Raw genomic sequence first — 19102 nt, forward strand, 5'->3', positions numbered from 1 at the left:
TTGCGCAATGATGCCGCATTTCTGTTCTGCGATCCCCTTATCTCAAGGCTATCGGTGTTCAATGATATGATTTGTATTTGCTCCAAAATGTCGAAATGAATTTTTCAGTCATCCTGCAATAGTGATGATAATAACAATAAATAAACAGTTTGGACGTGTAAATCATCAGCTTTAGTGATAAAAAGTTTATTGACAGTATAAATTATCGTCCGATGGTGCGATTTGTCGAAGGTGCTTATTGTCATGTAAGTTAAATTTAAGGATTTTATTTCCTACTACATCAAGAAATGTCTTCTAGCCTTGAGGTTATAATGGAATTTCTTAACAAAATTCAGGTAACCCTCAGGACAATTTTGTTATCACAATGAGTCGCACAAAATTGCTTTTTGTAATACAAGATGAATAAGAAAAATTTGTACAAGACAACGCCCATAAAAAATCATCTACTTATCCTCTACAACTGTAAAAATATTAAAATGAAATTCAATACTTTCTCAATACATTTACTTTATTCGAAAGCACGCTTTATCTAATATACATTTTATGGGAAAAATATTTTATAGAAAGTACTCTATGGTTTTTATGTTTGTGAGAAAAACTGCAATTACATTGCTAACCACTTTCGCTCTTAAGTTCTTCACAGGTTTCTACGAGGGTGTAGCTTGACAAGTTTAGACATAAAGTGTGTTTAATTCTATCTTACTACGGAACAACTAAATTGTGTAGAATCGCGTGGCATTATAAAGTTGTCGGAACTAGAGATAACAAAAGTTGGTTATCTACCCCGATGTAAAGTTACACTGAATAAACTACTCAACTGATTGGTAAAGTTACGACCAAGTTTTGATAAGTCGTGTCAACCAGTCCGAAAGCTGAACACGAACGGTAAACTCATATATTTTCTAAACATTCAAATAGCTCTACGATATAAATCGAACTAATAAATATTATTAAGACAATCCAAAATTACTAAAACAATTAAACTTTCATCCTTTTGGGATCTATTCTCAAGAGGATGTAAAGTTTAATGTATTTTTTTAGACATTAATACGTAGTCACATCGTGTTAGCGAGTCCGCAACCGAAACGCGTTTCCTCGATGGCAGGAAGATACACCATAAAATGTGCGAACATACGAGTATAGGCACATCCGCACTGCTAATTGCTCCACAATCTGCACTCACTGATTACTGATTACGCATCAAATTGCACCTAGTGAAAGCCGCCGAATGATACAGTTAGCGATCACTCACCGTTCACAATATGAAACTATCATTTGAGTATAAGCTTAAGAAGTAGGCAAATAGGCTAGTATTGTATTACGACTAAAGAAATTCAATGTACAGCTCGAATTTAATAGTGTAATCGCTTTTTATATTGTTGTTTATTCTTAATTAACTCACACGGATGTAATGCACAGTCATTTTAATAAAATTTCGCGCAACTCCGATGCTATCTTAACTGGAATTATAGATTGTGCACTATGTAATTAGATGTTACACGTGAATTAATTTATACGCGGAACAAGATACTTTTTATTATGAACTTTCACCCGCACAATGGTAGCTGCATAACAAGGCGTATAATAGCGGAATATCGATTTTTTATCCTACGTGAGAATTATCACTATGCCGTTTGTATGTATCACGTAATTTCAAAAGAAATATCTATGGGAATAATTCCATTATGTGTAAGATAATGAAATCAGTTACTTGTAAATTATTGAGTGTTTTTACGGTTCATTAATTGCTTACTCTAGTGGTATTTACAACATTACGTGGTAGAACTGAACAAGCTAGGTAGGTAATACATGCAGTGTTTCAGTACACATGTTACGCGTTATTTTGGTGTCACGGACTGGGCTGCGTGCAACACGCTGACCTCTCATGCGGTGTACGCAGGCTCCGCAGCTCGCCGCAGACCTCAGATCTGGGTCACTCGACCACTGGCGCCACCCGAAAATGTCACTCAAATATTAAATCTCGATTCCCGAGCCTTTCTTACGAACTGAAGGCGAGACGTTTGTGACAAATGTTTGCCATTTTCTCATGACTTGCTTTTTTCTTCGTTCCTCCATTTCATATTATTTTTACGGAATTCTGAAAATATATTATGTTGCCATAATTCTTGAATGTTCACACTGACTTGTGATGCTATAATAATAACAAGTTGCATCCAATGTGGTGTGAATTCGTCACAAACTCACAATGCGGCTATTTACTTGCGCTAACGCCTTAGTAATTTCCTGTCTGAGGACACGTGTTCCTCTGTTTTACTCACCATCTTTATTCATTGTATATTTTTATTTTGATTTTTCGTTAAAAAGTAAACTCATTTCATCGATACATTCCTAAGTTTTTTCTACACTAGCAAAGCGTGCAATCGCTTGCTGAAATGCTTTTAACGCTGACGTCATTGAATCAAAAAACTTGTAGCAGTGAAGCAATTAGTTTTTTAAGTGCTTAACAGACGGCTCGAAAACATGTCCAGTTTTAATGGCCACATGTAGGTTTTCAACACAGTTTCTGTTGATAAGTATTGAAGATCGCATTGTCGTATGAAAGTCAGGGCAGATCTGGTTTGGAACTTTCGTTCGTACGGAAGGAAACCAGAACAAGCTTGGAAAAGAACGCGATCAGTTCCTGTAGCGCGGTTACGAGTAAGTGCTGCCAATTTATTTAATTGAGATCTATATACACTAGTCCCAAAAATTAAGGGATATAAAAAAAGAATCCAAATTTTTGGGTGATTTTCAACAAGCTGTAACTCCAAGGAAAATGGTCGTACAGAAAAAATAAAAAAAACAAATTGTAGCTCCAAGTGTCTAGTTTTTTGATATGACCATGAAAATTTTTTGTCATGGCCAGGTCTGGAGAAATCCTACGAAAACTACCAAAAAAAAATTTTTCCAAATTTTTTCCCTCCTTAAAAAAGGTCCACGGGCTTCAAAAATTTTTTTTTGATTCTTTCGTTCTTAAGTTCTTTTAGAAAATTTAATCTTCTTTAATTTGCCGTATTCAAAAAGCCTGTACGACGATTTGCCACGGAGTTATCGTCAATCAAAGCAAAAAAGTTATTTTTGACTTTGATATTCAATAACTCCGAAAATAATGATCGTACAGGAAATCAAAGGAGGGTTTTGAAAACTGCACAATATTCTCTATAAGAAAATGTAAACATCTTCTAAGAAAATTTTTTTTTTTTAATTGAAACCTCGGACTGAAAAAAAGACAAAAATTCGCGAAATTAAGGATATTTGGATAACTTGGTATAACTTTGGATAAAATGGATGAACGAAGGATATCGTCGGTAATTTTTCAACCTCAAAGTGTCCCCTAAAATCCCTCAAAAATTCAAAGCGCTGCGATTTTTTTTTCATTGTGCCCCGAAGCTTCAAATTCTTTGTTGTTGCAAAAATCACCATTGTGAGCAATTTGGTGATTATTATTCATTTTTTTAATAGACAATTTTTTTTCTCTCTAAAATCTTTATTTTTTCGATTAAAAAGCAAATCGCAAAACGAGAGATCGTCTATCGCTGCCATGAAGTCAAAATCGAGATTCGTCAGTCCATAAGACACTGGTCCACTGTCTACGACCCCAATCGTGATGGTCATGCGCATAAGCCAATCGGGCTCGACGATGTCGTGGAGTGAGCATAGGCACGCGATTTGCTTTTTAATCGAAAAAATAAAGATTTTAGAGAGAAAAAAAATTGTCTATTAAAAAAATTAATAAAAATCACAAAATTGCTCACAATGGTGATTTTTGCAACAACAAAGAATTTGAAGCTTCGGGGCACAATGAAAAAAAAATCGCAGCGCTTTGAATTTTTGAGGGATTTTAGAGGACACTTTGAGGTTGAAAAATTACCGACGATATCCTTCGTTCATCCATTTTATCCAAAGTTATACCAAGTTATCCAAATATCCTTAATTTCGCGAATTTTTGTCTTTTTTTCAGTCCGAGGTTTCAATTAAAAAAAAAAAAATTTCTTAGAAGATGTTTACATTTTCTTATAGAGAATATTGTGCAGTTTTCAAAACCCTCCTTTGATTTCCTGTACGATCATTATTTTCGGAGTTATTGAATATCAAAGTCAAAAATAACTTTTTTGCTTTGATTGACGATAACTCCGTGGCAAATCGTCGTACAGGCTTTTTGAATACGGCAAATTAAAGAGGATTAAATTTTCTAAAAGAACTTAAGAACGAAAGAATCAAAAAAAAATTTTTGAAGCCCGTGGACCTTTTTTAAGGAGGGAAAAAATTTGGAAAAATTTTTTTTTGGTAGTTTTCGTAGGATTTCTCCAGACCTGGCCATGACAAAAAATTTTCATGGTCATATCAAAAAACTAGACACTTGGAGCTACAATTTGTTTTTTTTATTTTTTCTGTACGACCATTTTCCTTGGAGTTACAGCTTGTTGAAAATCACCCAAAAATTTGGATTCTTTTTTTATATCCCTTAATTTTTGGGACTAGTTTATTAGTCATACTGCGAATTTATTTGAGCGAAAGTTACGGGAGGATAAAATTTCTGTTAGCAATCTGGACTCATTATATTGTAGACGGTGGAAGCAACATGAAATGGGAATATTTATCAGACGGGTGCGAACCGACGTTCTATCTCGATACGGCCGTGTAAAATTAGCTTCAAGCGGTTCAAGCTTAACTCCTTTTCGCTGTCTCGCCATCATTTTGCGACCAAAATTCCTAAGATATTCTCCTTGTACAATTTGTACATCCTTTTATTAAATTCCTTATAATACAGATTTGAAACACGACATTACAGGCATATTATCCCTCGGAACATGCGGCAAAGTTCCCATTACATTAGATTTACTGTGTTGTTTAGCAAATTGGTATATTATAAGTATGTACATATCTCTGTAACAATAAGATTTGTGAACCGTTCTATCATGCTCGATTGTCATCAATCGTAAAAACAGCGTTTAAAATCCTTCATAAGATTTTAGTGAACCTAAAGAGGTACTACTCGTATATCCGAAAGTAGTTTTTAAACTCATGTTTGTTTTGGAGTCTGGGGCAACCAAAATACAATTTCTTTGTATTAGCGTTAATAAATCACAGTTTAGTACTGCCAACTGACATTAAACATACGGTTGATCTTAAAAAAAGCTAAAAAAACGTGAGCGATTCCGTGTTATAGTTGCAGTCTAATTCTTTCGGTTGCATCGCTAGTTCGCGAGCAAGCATGCAGTCACAGTCACGTTCACCCTCGCGTCAAAGCAGGACGCGTGCGTTGTCGTTCTTTCTTCAACCTAATGTTTATTGTTTTTTCCGCTGTTCACTTCATGCTCTGAAGTGCTCGATCAGCCTACCCTTGTGACTTTATAAAGTGCTCACCGGATTTGGACTTAACTCCGCTTCCTTCTCCATACATCGTGTAAGTTATAATCTATTTATATACATTCAATTTAGAACTCGTTGCCGCTGTCGTTTTTTTATTTGTAACAAATTGGCCGAAGCGTACTTTTAATTAGCGTTTTTGCTAGTTTACACACAAAGGTTTGCAATATCTATGATTTCGTCGGTGCTAGTAGACGTTCGGCGCCAGTTTTGAGACCGGTTCGAAAGTGAGTGTTTTGTTGACGAAACCGGATCGGTAAATAATTACAAACATAATGGAACCATGCATCTGCTATACAATAGTGTCGTGCACGCAGATCTACACGTTAAAGTCATCTTAGATTGCTCTATCTAATATCTATGAAGAAATCATTTTCTATTAGATCATGACTTGGCACAGTCTCGAATAAAGTACATGTATACTTGAATAATATACTTACTTACTTACTCCTGGTACCTTAATCTGATTGTTATTCAAAGAACCTCTGAAAATCCAATTCCGAAGTTGTAAACAGTTAGGAGGAAGGGTCCCGTTTGTTTAGCATATCGGAGAACGTTTTTGTAAATCTTTTGAATCAGACACATCTTCAGGTATTTTATAGCGTTGAGTGATGTTGTTTATTTTTACAGTACGCAAGAAGTTCGTAAATGAATAAACTCAACATTGGCGATCGGGCGTCGAACCCGTTAGATCGTTTTTAGAGCGACGACCTTGGAAGACTTAGCTTAGATTAGAACTTAGATCTGAGTAATTTGTTTTCCTAACGAATGAAACGATACTCGATAAATCAAAATGGTCTAATAGAGTTAAGCGGAACGCTCTTAACGAAATGATGCTAAGAGAAAATCAATATGATTATCGTCTTGTTCAACAAATAGCTAGACGCTATTGACTGGTTAACATGTTGAGCGATGACGACAGTTTTTTTTTGTCTCCAGTGAGTCTAGATTTAGTTACAATAGTTTTTTGTTGTCCAAGTGATGTATTGTTAAACTTCCAAAGTTAATAATAAATCAGCATAGTCTGAGCGGCACGGTTCGTTAACTTTACTTGTGGAGGTGAATTATACGGCAAGTAATACATCATAACATAGTCGGACGACAAAATTCCACATCTATTAACATAGTATATTTCCGAGCTTTTTCCTCACAATTTCCTGTAGCGAAGTGTTCTCGCGGTTCGTGGTGGCCTATTTTCCATTGAAGTGGTGTCGCTGACTACCGTACACAACCGTCGCTCGTCGCCAGAGAGTCTGAGGCTTGTTCCACGCTTTTTGAGGCGTCAACATCCACTCTCCGTTCAATGCCATGTTTTTAAATACCACGACGCCATTTGTATTCTAGATAGCTCAAAAAGTAAGTCTAACAATGCGTTTTTTATTTTAGATCCCGCTAGCTATCTTCTTTTGAAAACACTCAATCAATCACACAATAATGTTTTGTTCTAGTTAAATAGGTTTATGTTTCTTCTACCATTAGACAAGTCTGATAATAAATGATTTAGACCTGCATAATAAATAAGTTATTCGTTATTCCATTATTCTTTTGTACGTCTGGCTCATTGTCTGAACTTTGTCTGTGGAAAGTCGTTGCAATATTCATTAGAATGAATGTTGTCTATATTTCATATTTTCTAACTCTACATAGCAGTGATAGTATACATCATCCACTCGAACTCGTCTGATTAATAGTTTATCGGTCTACTACTTGCATCGTGCACTGGACTGTTGCCAATTCGCAATGATGTCAGGCAAAGCCTTTTATTTTTACAATATCAAATTTTGATATCGAATAGAAAGTAGAGAGTCTGATCCGTGAGTTTTCTGTGAACGTTTATTTGTTTGCGAGTATTTCTGTGCATCATGTTTCCAGACGCACGGGCGTGTTTATCGTCTAGCAGTAGAAGCCAGATCGTAAAACGTTAGTTAGCGGTTTACGGCCAAACATTGGGCATGTTTACTTGCGCGGTATCCGTGTGTTTTATGGATAAACCTTTTTTTGGGTTGATTATACGTTAGTGTATGGAATCGTGTATTTACATGACATATTACACCACATTTGTATAACGCTAAGGCAATGTCAACAGCGTCAGATTGTCGCCACTGTGGAAGTTCATTGCGAAAAGTTCTTACCTCAATATAGGTCATTGTTACACGACCTTTTGTGTTGATTCTCATGGGAGGATCCATTTTAGGTAACCTTTATGCCGTGACAAAGGAACAGGTCCGTTATTCATGGCTGATATTTATGAGTCTATTAGTTTGTATTTAGTGGCACGCTTGGTTGCTTCGCTCTATAAACACACACACGTATATTTTAGGCTTCGAACGTGCACGTTAAATGAACCACGTCGCCGTTCTAAATTGGCTATTATCAATTGTGTTTTTGTTTTTTACCTCGTTGCGATATAATGTGAGTGATAAAGACGTTTGCGGCTGCCCGATTGAATCGTTTCCCCGTCGGCTACACTTTCCCGGATGTCTAGTATTTTGCACCTTCGACGCCTCCATTGTATGCAGTCCTCGTAACCGCCAATCGCGGTGATCGTTGTGGTGATGTAACGTTTAACGAGCTAAAGTGGCAATTTAGAGTAAATAGGCTCTGTACCTAAAATATGTATTCAGATAGCATAAATGTCTTTATCGTAGAGCATCCGGATGCTTGGTCAGTATAAATAGCGGTACTCAAGCCTTATGATTGCTGGATTATTCAGAGTATGAAAAACAATTACATAACTCAACTGCGGTATAGTGCAAGCTGCAATTGCCAGTGCCCTACAGAAAGGAAAAAGAATAAGCTAGTGACTGATCAATATGCAGACGTGGTCGCAATACAATGCAAAACAAAGGAGCAACGAACTTGGAGGAAGAGTCCTTGCCATAAACGACACTCCAGCACCATATTTGAACAGTCGGATAGTGATTCACTTCACAGATATACTATTTTGGGAATTAATAGTCTTAGAACTGTTACATCATTGTCGTTTGAACGGTTACAATAGTATCATAGTATTCATTCATAAATTAGAGACTCCTAAAATAAAACTTCTTTGATCTCGATGTTATTATATATCGTATACAAGAAATTAGTCAAAAACTTGTCGTACAAATTGAGCGTGATATCACAGACAATTTGCTATGTTAAGCACAATAAATGGAACCATATTTCTCCTTGTCTCGTGGAGAGCATTCGTTTCTGGAACAGGGTTTTGTTAAGTAAACCTACATAAGACCTTGTATGTAGTTAGCTCTAGGGCTTTATAAATGAGAGCTGTTTACAGCTTGGAATAGATCGCGCTCCCCACTTCCTGTGGAGAGATGGCATGATGTATTCGACTTGAGGATAAACGACTACTGCACAGATCATCGATCTACATGATTAATCAAAGTTGTCGTGGTTTATTTTTGGAAGTGTGCCATGTAGAGAACATGAAGGTGTTAATTCTACGATTATGTGGACATCTGTCACCGTTATCGCAGCGATGATAGTTCTGACTAACAACTTTACTTTTATTTCCCTAAATTGAGTTGTTGGCTTCTTTATGTATTTTGAAAACATACCTTGTGAAAATATTGTTTTAAACTCGGAGGTATCCACTCTCACATAAAGTGATTAAAACAGTTGATACAAACAATTTCAGTGTCCATTGTTCGCATAACTTTTCCCACCTAAATTCCACTGCGGGAAAAGTTGACTCCCAATAAAATATTTTATATACCGGTTGGTATACAAAAGGTTCGACCTCCGGTTTTCTCGTCAATGTTTTATCTAGGGTCACACGTGTGCTGTGCCCTGTTTACAAAAAACACGTGCTCTTGACACAGCTGCCGGCCATCTATTTTGGTGCCATGAAATGGGTTTTTTCTTCCCATGTGTATTACTTATTGTGTTTATCGTAGCGGCTAATCGACAAATAGTTCCGATAATTACTTATGAATATATACTGCTATTCCGATGATACGTTATTACGCTTTTAACGTCGCGTGCCTCTTTCTACAATCACTTCATTATATTCTTTTAATTGAGTTATATTCTTTGTAACGTGCTCCGGTAGAATTCATCCGTTTCGCAATCCATTCGAACAAGTTTATTAGAAAATTCTGATGCAATATGTGGCACATTAATTTATTGTTGAGAAATTCCCCATTTATTTATATATCCGAGACATATTTTACACTCTATATATTTCATGGAATGGACAAACGCTGGATATGCCCATTATTATGTTCTTGACAAATACATGAGCATTGAGCATGAGCAAGTTTATAATCATCTGCAAGTCTAGTAATTATCGCGAAAGTTGAATGTAAATTGAAATAAATATACCTACTATAGCAATTTACAGCTTCGGCTGTCATCTTCATTGCAATATAAAAAGTTTGACTAACCGTATTCTGTTATTGGCAAGGTCAAGTACCTCCAGGATTGAATAGAGAGCTATTTTATCTTACAAAAAAGATAATAAATCGACACGTTTAATACCTACCTACTGCTACAAGAGTCATCTTCAAAATGTTCAAGCCAGCCTGACTGTAAATAAAAAGTTTAATAAACATAAAACAGTTTACAACGGTGGCTGGCTGTTTTAGATTAGTATGAGGTAAAATTTAATAAAAATATTGACCAGTTTGTTAATGAGTTTTCCCCTTATACCCGCAATCAAACAGGGTCATCGTGAATTATACTATGCCGCCGTGTAGAGTTAATTAGGAAAGTGTTTGGCGGGATTCAACAACCCTAATCATGGTTATGTGATATTAATTAAATTCTAGGTTATCTTGTCCGAGTACAGATAAAGTATTTGATATAAAAAATACTTTTTGTTTATAATACAATTGTCCAAATCATTACCTCTACTTGTTCTTGATCGTGTAAAACCTAAAAATAGATAAATAATCATGCTGTGTGTCGGTTTTGTTTGTAATAAATCTATAATTATGTATAAAAGCAGGGAGTTCTTCATTACTAATTATAACATGCCTAACTTATACATAATATGACGTAATATAAAATTAATTTATAAACAATAATAGCAAGTATTCGACTTTCCTGTTATTGTAGCATTTTATTGCACGTGACTTTGTTTAACGTCATTTGCGATTGATTACAGTTGAAAATATTTTAAGCATTTAGTACTAAAATAACGAACATAATATAGCAATAAGTAGGGAAAATAGAACGATATCGTTATCCTTATTTTCATCGCGTTTGGTACCCTTTCAAAACAGTTCTCGGTCACTTACAGCAAATCTAAAACACTTTAGCTTCCTCCTAAATTACTAAACCAAATTTGGTCTGCACCAGTTTCGTCTTGAAAAGCAACTAGTGGACTTAAATAGGATTATGTAGTCAACATAGTACTGTAGTCGGAACATAGCAATCTCAAGCCATACATAACAAATCTGATAGTAAACAATTGCATTTGCACGTGGCGATCTACGCCTGTGTCTACGCTCTCTTTACGTGTAATATCTGCTAAGCGTTTGTAATGAACAGTCGTTCGCGTGTGGTCGACTGAGAATTTGTGCCACTGACAGCGGGGGTACGAGCGGACATCCACTTTTATCATCATTATTATGTCTAGGCTCTAACTCTCTATATTTTGTGTTCTAACCTTGTACTGTCGGACAAGCCACTCAGAGTCTTCAATCGGATTTCGCTTACGAATTGACTTCTTGATAATTGTCCTTATAGGAAGGATATAGTCAGAAAGAATACAGTAGTTATGTTGTGGCTAATTAAGTTACAAGGCAGGTCATCTTAACGCAACAGGCTGGCTAGTCATGTAATACACTAATAGTGGACAGTAATGAATATAATCGGATTTGCCCAGAACTTCTCGCTTTACGCTCACAGTGAGATAAACTCCCAATGGTGGCGTTGCCGGCTGGTTCGCCGACGGAAGTCGGTTGTTTAGCGAATCATACGTTAGATGTATCGCACCGAGTGTATTTACGTCCTCGCCGGGAGACCGGCCTTCACCCGACCGCCGTGGTCAACACCCATTATCCCATTACTGAGCAACTTCACCAAACTATCTATTCACAATGAACCAATCACCACTTTAAATATCAAACGCTCTACCTATTGCTCTTGTAATAGACGATTTACTAAATCGTGTTGTTATCGATTTGCCCCTGGCAATGTTGCGCGGGGTTTTGTTATGAGTTATTACCGTGTCGGTTATAATAAATTACTTATTATGCTTTGTACTCTATCAACATAGTGGCAAATTAATTTATTTACTTCGTTGGTAGAGCGGCTATCGCAGTTCCATATTCAGAGCGGCTTGACTTTCATGCCCGGCTCTAATATATAACGCTCATTTAACTTTAAGGCAAATGGCTAGTTGAAATGTTAAAGCCAGTTGTAAATCATCTTATAACACGACGCTTTTCAATATAGAGCGGCATGCGGAAATGCGGCCGCCTTCAACATGTTTGAACATGGACTTTTTTAAAGTCCAATCCAAACATGTCGAAATGAAATATCGGCTGAACCAAAATCCTCGTATCCGACGTCCCGTAATATTCATATTTTATTAGTTCCCGTATTTGTTTGTCCTACTAAAACATAGTGACAGCGCCAAGTCTGCGATCGTTAAAGCAATTTGTTTGGCCTATGCTGTCCTTATTTAAGCAAATTCGTCAAACGCGAGTGTACATATTTGTAGCGCTTTTCCTCTTATGGTGTCCAAATCTCGACGATAACTACAAATGTGTGGTTATTTCGCTTTACTGTTCGTGCAGTAATAGAGCATTGTGTGTTAAATCGCAGTACTGCACAAGTAATGATAGATCGCTATGCGCCGCTGCCTGGGAAGAGCGCAGCAAACAATCTTTCTCAATTGACTGTTTCAACGCTATTCTGAAGCTATTATTATTTCATACTCTACATCAGAACGAAGTTAGACTTTAAAAGGTACGAAGTTAGGACCTGAATTCCAAATTAAATACTGGAGTTGGTATAGAACTTTAGTCGGCACTGCGGAGTTTTTAACATTCCCAATTAGTGTAATTATAGTGGAGTTCTCTCATTTGCATCGTGCAGACGTTTCATAGATATTTTAACATAGTGGCAAGTGGTTTGTCTTCAGGATCGGAACGCTAAACACGCGACGGGAACGAGAGATATAATTAGACACCGCTCCTGTAAACTTTACTCCTTTTAGATGTTTTGTTTTGCTTAGAAAACAACAATTTGTACAGAAATTTGTGGGGATACAGAAAGCTTTCAGATAATTTGAACATTGTCTGATCCTTCGAAATAACTTCGTTAAATATTTGGCTTTTGGAATTACGTTGCTTGTCCTCCTTCTTAGAATTCTTCTATACGATTACCTATGTTAATTATAGAGTTGGTGTTATTACTATAACACATCTATGTCACAACGACTTGTTAAGAACGCAATTTATTCGGATAAGTAAAAATATTATTTTTAATGAACGCGCAAATTTTTCCGGACGGAATATTTCAGAAGGGGCGAGACCTTGGTTTACGTAGTTTCAAAGTCGAACCTTTGAGTTTATAGAAATTATACGTAATAGGTACTAAAGTTTTATCGTATTCCATAATGGTTATAGTATTAACACGAGTTGTTGTTTATATAAAATACAAAGTCGCAGGCGAGAGGCTTCTTCGCAAGTATTCTGACGTCGTGGAGAGCACTCGAGGTTACTCAGCGCCTCACAAAAGGGTTGCTTATGTAACCATTGTTGGCCTTAATTAACCATCTTTTTGTTCAATACAAGAAAGGGCTCATTCCATCTGTCTTTGACATTTAAGGTCGGACATACATAAGTAGAATGTTAAGCCCGCAATTTGTCCTTAGAATATGTTAGATGTTATTAAGGTCGGCCGTTAAAAAATATGGAACCATTGGCTACTAACTTCATTAGTATATCCATACTAATATTATAAATGCGAAAGTAACTCTGTCTGTCTGTCTGTCTGTCTGTCTGTCTGCTACTCAATCACGTCTAAGCTACTGAACCAATTTGCATGAAATTTGGTATGGAGATATTTTGATACCCGAGAAAGGACATAGGCTACTTTTTACCCCGGGAAAATGACGCATTTCCCGGGAAAATTCTGAAAATTCAACGAAGTCGCGAAAAATCAATATTATAATGACATTGAATTAACAAAATTCCGTTGCCATGGCAACTTTTTTAATGACGGATATGCCTAAGCGCGACTTCGTTATACTAAGAGATATAAATAATTTTGAGAATATTTTTCGTGAAAAAAAGCATATTTTATATCATCACGCTACGACCAATAGGAGCAGAGTAGGTAACAGTAAAAAGTGTTACAAAAACACGGAAAATTCTGACCCATTCTCTCTTATGTGACGCAAGCGAAGTTGCGCGGGTCAGCTAGTATTCCATATTTTTAGACTGAAGAAACGTTTAGTACCTACCTATTTATCTGCTTAGTGAATTCTTCAAGAAAAAGTCAATAATTCTCGCCTGTGTTGTAGATAGACAAGCTATATAGTTGAAACAATAATAATAATATGATCCATTGAATAGCAGCAGTCTGATCAACACGCAAACGTACAAATACCGTTACTGGCACAAAATTGGAAGTACGTGTAATTTTCCTTTATCTCCGCTACCATGGAATTCCCGTGTGAAGTGACCAACAATGTAATAGTAGGTACAATGAAGTGAATCGAACCCGATACCCGTGGCGCGATCGTTCCGCAGGCTTGCGCCGAGGATCTGATTGCAGAAGCTTCGATCAGGTCACTACACACAATGACACGGATGCAGTGTCGGTACAACTGGACCGATGTCTGATGGAGCCCGTATCGAGTCCATGCGAAGCGACGCACGCGTTCCGCTTGCATGAATACCAATGACTCACTGCTAATTAATACTATAACTAAGTGATATAATAATTTTTATTATAGGATGCTGGTTTTTTGCTACGAATATATCTGCTGTTTAATAACCTCAGAGATCTTTCTCTTCCTGTACTACATCTAAGTTGTTTTTAAAACATCCAATTCAATCTTATAATCCGATAATTATGAACTGTTTCGAAAAGCATTACTTAACAACGATGCGCTTAAGGTTTTAATAAAGACGTAAAAATATGAAATTAATGTAGAGAACATTCGCAATAAATTGTTCAATAAAGGTCAATGCGTTCTTGTGGCCAAGCCTATTAGGGTCATATACTTATTAATTATAATTGTAAGATATACGGTTGATGCAGTTATAACTCAGCACGACTGTCGGACAGCCGAGCCAGAGGTTGAGACCCCAAAGCAGATACAAACGTAAATATTCGTGCTTATATGCGAATTAGAAATTGTTATTGATTACTTGCTTTAGCTATAAAGAAAATCGGAGAAAACCATCTACCTGGCTTGTCTATAAAGTTTTATTGGGTGTGTGAAGAATGAACTCCCGTAGTTCCGCGCTTTTCACCTTTCAGAGAAAATACTAATTCTGGGATTTATAAACAAGGTTTATCTTATATGAGTGGATTATTTTGAAGATGCTTATTATAGCATTATACTTAGCGCACCAAGTTAGTATAGAATGCGCTGTATTTAATATACAAAACGTTCTATTAACACAGATGTTCACCGTTATGTAAGGTGCGGCACTTAATTAGCTTTTGTAATAACAGTTATCAAATGCTCGTCTTACGACATATACGAGAATGTTAGTGTGCAACTGCACTTTTCCATTGAATAGGCCAGTTTTTCATGGCATTATTTCCAATAGGCAGCTGCCGTAGAAATAGCGAGTCATCACTTAGACGTTGAAAGGTTCTGAGCTAAGCGATGATATTTCTGTTTACAAAAATGGCAATACAATAGCAATCGCTATACAATACCGTCACCAAAATACGTAGCCTTCATTCAACACTTGAATAATAGCACGTAATAATACTCACCTAATTGGAAAATGTTCTCTTCAAAGCTAGAATAAATTAAAAACTTTAACCACTAACTACCACTTCATCAGTACCGTTTTTGATTGCATTCTAAAATAAGTCTCAGCGACACCTGACCTTATTCCCAGTCCGGTTTAACACTTCACGTGTAAGCAAGGTCGTACTGGATGATCACGGGCTACCATCTACGGCACCGGTCTCACCAGTCGAGATTCAAAGCGCATACATACACCATATGGCTGCATACACCGGTCAAGGGCATCGATCACTCCAAGAGTTCAAAGGAAAATTATCTGCTTTGATAAATAGTCTCGTGTAAACGCTGTGACCCAGATTGTCAATAAAATTGCCAATGAAACTGCATTAAGTGGCGTACACAGAATTTCTTGGTCGCAAGCAGTTACGTATTTGATCCATTAAGGCCTTTATGAGGTTTTTAAATTTTTAAATCTCTGTTCAGGTTTATGTTGTTACGTCAATACAAAATGTTTGTGAAATTGTTATAATTTTTCAATCATTGCAATCATTGGAAAGCTGTTTGCGATTGATTTCGAAGTAACAGCTGCCTCACCGGCGGCTTGATTTCCCGCTCATTAACGAGATCAATAAGCTCAAAGCGCTAGCGGATCCAAATTCAATCGTGTCATACCGAGCCCTTGATAGTGTTGATAGGCAAGGAAAATGAAATTACCGGTGAACGTATTTGCGTAGGTTCTACTGGACAGGATATTGCCGTCTGAACAACTTAATGGACTGGTTTTAAACATTGATTTTATGTCGCTAACAGGGTTACTGTTCAGAATTGATTAACTTTGTTAATTAACAGTAGCAATATGAAGCGTGGCTACTGTTTTGAAGTTATCAAACAAAGACAAGTTAGTTTCACACATTAATGAAAATATCTAACTTTCTAAGTCTCTTAAGCATATTTAGACGTTCAAACGGTCCACTGTTAAGCATATTCTCATTTATAAGTAAGTCTTATTCCCACGGCTGAGCCATTTATTTAGCATAATGCTTTTGTTTTTATGTGCAAGCACAAATTGACGGCTTACTTTCTTGGTAAATGATGTTTATTTTATAACACGACGTGCGTTCGCTGTATCCAATGAACCGTAAGGTTTGTAATAAAGGGTAAAGCCACGCCTTTGAGTAATTAATAAGGTACGGCTATTTATAAAGTAAAAATGTCGTGCGGGAACTGTAATTGTTCCTTAATATTCTTAGATTTTTTCATTTTGCTTTAGTTTATGCAAAGGCTTACCTTTGTGTAATTACTCCGGGTTATCTTAGTAATATATATAAGTATATAAATAAAGGTGGTTTCCGTGTAGTATTACATGAAAATCACTGTACCGGTAAGTCTGTTATTGCATCTGCATAGATCGTTCATGCCACATGGTTCTGCGCGTCCGATCAATCCTTGCTTATTGTATTGCACGCAATTGAATCGTCCGAGCACAACGGATTGCCAATTTAAGATCATTATGCATTGAATAGAATTACTTCTTTATGTAACAATATGAACAAGGTTGGAGCCCAGCGACTCGCTTGAGATAGAGATCTCAACTTTGAAAAACGACCCATCAGTATTCACAAAGTTACAAATACTTCTTCAAGCGCTTTTGGCAACGTTTTTCGCTTAATCTTCGTCTCGACGTTTAGTCGTCTGGTTAATGGATCTCTCAAAGTTTCTTTCTAGTTGCAGTTTTATACACAATGAACTCATAACGAATCAAGTCTCGTCTACTTCGTCATTCCTAGCTATCTTGATGCGACTTGTTTTTATTTGTATTGAAAGTCCACAGCTGCGGGCTAATAATCATGTGTGAGGCGTGCAATTATAATCTTGCCATGTTAAGACTGCATTCTGCTTGTTTAAAAATGGTGATAGAGAAAGGCACATGTGTATTGTTGGGTTTTTAACATCGGCTCCACATGGTGACGCGCCGGTGCCGCGCCGCGCCCCTCCGGTCGTCGGCATCGCTCGCCGTTTATTTGGTAGTTTCATCCGCGCCCGTCTCGGATATTGACGTGCTTACGATAAAGATATTCCTTCCAACTTACTTCAGTTTACTACTTGAAACTTGACTGTGAACAATTGTGCACTTGTTTGTTTGGTTCGGAACTGTTTGAGTTTTACTTCGTTGGGTTGTCAATAGTCTTGACTTCGCCGCTTCTGTTCTATAAACTTTCAGGTAATTCCAACTTAACTTTACTAAGCTTTTGTTTACTTATTTTTTTTATTCCTCAAAATACAAACCTTAGTTATAATATAGTCGATTAGTTATTTAATTAAGTTCATTAATAACAGTTTGTAAAAGTTGGGCAGCCACATATTTGTGTTTGTAGAGCAATAACAATTAAGTACAACACGCTATCGAATATAATGTTATCAGATAAAATATAACGTTTATCAAATTTAATATGAATACATGTTCATATGAAGCCATTTCAAGGTCATTTTATAAGTTTCGGCTTGCAACTTAAGTAAAGTATTTTAATAATAAATATGTTTTGGACACTAACATGTTTAAACACCTGATACAATCTACCTGAGTGCTGCTATAATACCAGTATTTACAGAACATACATAATTTAAATATGGGTGTTTTACATGTCAATGGCAGTTTATTTTTATTCATAAAATCTTTATTTTTGTAACAGGCATGTTATTATCCGACGCTAATGTAAATATTCAAGCTTTAGTGCACCGATTACATGTTGTTTACACACAACGATGATAAGTTTATAAACTTGAAGCTTCTTTTCAAAATCGTGGGAACAATAATAACAACAAACAAAACTTTAAATAAATACACAATTATATTTCATTTAATATAATCGTTGAATATAGATTTTATCAGTGCATTGTGATGACACAATCACATTGTGCCTGAAATAATCAGTTTAAACTACTTAAAACCAACTCAAACAAGATACATGTGGTTTAAGCTTTTGAAATTTAGTCCGCAAGCCACCCGGATTGCGGCACTCGCTTAAAATCGACATGTGATTAACATAAATACCATTTTGTTGCACACACACTGTTTCAACGTAATTGAATAAAAAGACATTAATATTTTTTGCTTGGCATTTGGCCAGAGTAAATAGCTTTTCTCGTTATACAAGCAAGTAAAGGGCATTAGTCGATTAATATTTTTTTAAAGGCGTCTCTTACACTGGAATTAAAAGTTTGCAAGACTACACCCGCAAATCCTCTAGTTATAAGTTATGAACCAAGCAATGTGGTTAGCATGCAATTTTTCGTAGGACTTCCCCAAAAACGAGTCTTTTCCCAAAAATCAATGTAAGTAATTTAGCATTCGTAGTGTGTAGTCCAAGAGCGAGGGTGGCCAATGTGGGGTGGCTGTTTATAGGAATAATAAAAACGTTGGTTATGTTGGCTATGACAACAGTCCCCGCCACCAATGTTTGTGTATTGCAAATAAGCAAATATTTGAGCTCGACACGCCATTTCACCGATTTAGCCTTCACCTTGTCTTACACTTTATGCAATCGTTTACTTTCTTTATGGTTAAGCGCGATTCGCATGGCTCTTGTATTTCTTTGAGCTTTATCGACGTTTGTTGCACTATATTCTCGTTAAGTTTTATTCCCTGAAATAAAAGTACTAAGCAAATATCTAGAGTTATTATTTCGCTAGATAAATTGCCTCTTTCATTTTTAATAAGATATTTTATGAGAGAAGTATACATTAAGAAAGACGTAACTTTAAAGGAATAATGTTGTCAAGGTTTATATTTACGTCAGTATCGCGTGATTCCCCATAAACAATTATCTTTATGTTTTCCAT

At 36.3% G+C, this 19102-nt stretch overlaps 1 protein-coding gene across 5 annotated transcripts in view; it reads left to right on the forward strand.

Moving 5' to 3' along the window:
- Window positions 1-19102, forward strand: part of corn (microtubule-binding protein cornetto) — a 44542-nt gene that overhangs the window by 6996 nt on the left and 18444 nt on the right. For 2 of the 5 annotated variants that reach the window (XR_012959459.1, XM_076113753.1), the window contains exon 1: window positions 5209-5407. The exons of 1 other annotated variant lie outside the window; for it this stretch is intronic. The gene's annotated coding sequence lies outside the window, so the exon portion shown is untranslated. Of the gene's footprint in view, window positions 1-5208; window positions 5408-17289; window positions 17484-19102 lie in introns of those variants that run through there. 2 more of the 5 variants (XM_076113750.1, XM_076113752.1) reach the window with 2 other exon arrangements.

This window comes from Anticarsia gemmatalis, chromosome 4 (genome assembly GCF_050436995.1).
Source record: "Anticarsia gemmatalis isolate Benzon Research Colony breed Stoneville strain chromosome 4, ilAntGemm2 primary, whole genome shotgun sequence".
Classification (NCBI taxonomy): Eukaryota; Metazoa; Arthropoda; class Insecta; order Lepidoptera; family Erebidae; genus Anticarsia; species Anticarsia gemmatalis.